Source organism: Canis aureus, chromosome 1 (assembly GCF_053574225.1).
Source record: "Canis aureus isolate CA01 chromosome 1, VMU_Caureus_v.1.0, whole genome shotgun sequence".
Lineage (NCBI taxonomy): Eukaryota > Metazoa > Chordata > Mammalia > Carnivora > Canidae > Canis > Canis aureus.
The window spans coordinates 93,772,128-93,775,009 of record NC_135611.1 but is presented as its reverse complement, the minus strand read 5'-3'; positions in this window follow the sequence as shown (position 1 = coordinate 93,775,009).

Sequence of the window (2,882 nt, the reverse complement as noted above, 5' to 3'; positions counted from 1 at the left end):
TCCCTGTCTCCAGTATTTCACATGGCCCACTCCATCCCATGTTCTGTTCTGCTGCCCCGAGGTCTCACGAGTTTCTGAACTGGTGACTGTTTTCTAGTAACTGATGACAGTAATAGGCTGGGTGCATTTCAAGCTACATCTGCTGTAGGGCTGCAGGCAGGCATGCTGCCCTTCTTACACTTAAGATTTGAAAATCAAGAAGAGGGGTAGAAGAACATGGCTTTGAAAATTAGGGCTTCTTCCCTATGTCCGTTCCCTCCCCATCCCCAAAATACTTCACCCAAAGTTTTGGACACACATCCATTACTTTGGGAAACACACTATTATTTTTTCCCTTAATTAAAGCAGATAAAGAGAACCTGCTTTAAGCAGAATGAGCTGGTGTCATGGGCTATCCCGATGAAGCCTGTCACTGCCTAGCCACAGGGAAATACGTCTAGTGCCAAGTGCCATGGCTAGGAGAAGACACCCCCTTAGTTGAAGGCTAAGGAGACCAGTACCTCTACCCAGTACCCTACTTTCCAGAGTCCCACTGTTACTTTGGTACATTTTCCATAAGCAGAATGTGCTGTGGGAAATGCAACGTGGCAGTACCATCCACAAATAGATTACATACTCGCTCAAATTTCTAAACCCCAGCCCACACCTACTTTTGCCCCAGATACTTACAATGGCTTTCCAGCAAAATATTTTATTTTTTTTATTTTATTTTATTTTTTTTAAATTTTTTTTTTTTTATTTTTTATTTATTTATGATAGGCACACAGTGAGAGAGAGAGGCAGAGACACAGGCAGAGGGGGAAGCAGGCTCCATGCACCGGGAGCCCGACGTGGGATTCGATCCTGGGTCTCCAGGATCGCGCCCTGGGCCAAAGGCAGGCGCTAAACCACTGCGCCACCCAGGGATCCCCCAGCAAAATATTTTAGGCACTTCATAGTTTGTGACAAAACTTACCTGAGTCATGGTAATTACCAACCGTAGGTTAAATCACTGTAATGCCTGCAACCAATGGCAAGAATAAACTTATATTTTAAAACATGTAAGTTGTGTCTTCTCGTTGACAAAAGAAATAGCTTTCTTAATTTTGCAACTCAAGATCTGATTTTGAAAGCTACTAGTTTAAAAGTCTTAAAACATAGTAAAAGCCAATATGTTTTATAGAGTGCATACCCCACACTACCTAAGTTTTGTTGGTTTTTTTTGTAAACAAATGATCATGTGTAAAGTAAAGTTAAACTGTTATGCCAAATTGCACTTGGGAAGGATTTTACCAAAGTAAATCAATTTGGTGAGGTTTCATAGTTTACCAAGGGACTCTTATTTTAAGTGTTTAAAGAGGATCATGCGGGTTTAAGAAACCAAGTGAAAGATGCAATAATTTTTTTTAATCTTTTTTCATACTCAGAGAAAACTTCAAGTCTAATTCTTCAAGGCTTATGAGAATGGCTTTGACTTCATCATTAGATGCCAAGCAATTAATAATCAACTTTTACTCATTTTAGTAACTGCCTTCTATCACCTTAAGTAGTAAATAAGCAAATACGTATTCCATGAATCCGCTTCTCAGATACCTGTGAAATGGTACACAGTATCTATTAGATGGGAAATGGATGCAAAAGATTTTGGAATTTTTAAAATGCATATGATACAGTGGCAAAACTGAAATGAACAGCCTGACCTTAAACCTGACAAATATGTCTCTGTCCCACATCAATTTAGGAACTGAAATACATGACTGATCTTGAGAATAGTAAGTTGACATCTTTTTATTTTTCCCTGAAAATGCCCCAAGGTTAACTTCAGGTTCACTTTGACTAAACCCACCATCAATTTTTTTCATACTGTAAAAAAAAAAAAAAAAAAAAAAACCACTCCCTAACCAGACATGAGTCTGGTCTGCATGTTAATTAACTTTTAAAAGGGGAACAGGAATGTTAATCTAAAACAACACCCAATTTTCCTAAAGAAAAGTTATAGGACATCATGAGCTTATTATGCAAACTTGAAGAGTCCACTAATGGTGTAACTGGATGAGAATGTTACCCATCTATCTCCTAGAGACTAATTTTAAATCAGTATTATCTCTACTATCATGGATAAAATGACACCAAGTTGTAGGCAATAAATGAAGGGACAGTGCCTTAATTTTTAAAAAATCTTTTTTTTTTTAATCAAATGAAATAATTGCTGATGGACACTTTGATGTTAAAGATGTTTCATTCATCTTCTGGACAGCCCAGCAAAATTCAATGTGAAACATCGGTCATTCCTTTGCTTAGTAGACTTATTATTTCTTAGAAAAGAGGATATTTTTCTTAAAAGGGGTTAGTTCTTATCAGTAAAGAAAAAAAGTGTGAATTTACTGTTCTTAGCACTAAAGTACTGCTAAATATGTCAGTTACAATCTTTAAGTGCAAACCATGGTATTAGGGGCTCCTAGAGTAAATCCAATCTCCTGTACATACAAAACACAGAACCCTTCCCTTCAAAAGTAAAAAAATATATATAGCCACATCTTAAATAGCTCTTGGTAATTCCTGTTTCAGAGAACACAGCCAAAAAACTGTTCAGGAGTAGTTTTACTCTGTTGGTCCTTTCTTTCTTCCCAATACTTAGTCATTTTACCTCTAACTTAAAGAAGGCAAATGAAATTCAAAAAACAATTTGGGCGCTTCCAGGCAGATCCTGGGGAAAGGTGAAGTTGAGAAATGGAAAGTAAAGGCTCAAGTAACACATATCTGTGAAATCAAGCATTTCACTCCTGTGTCCGATCTCTATTTGACAGGAGAGGAAAACAAGAGCTTGCTCCAGAACAGAAAAAAAAAAACTTCTATAACTAGGCTATTGGTTAAAAAATTACAGGCTGATGAATACTACCATA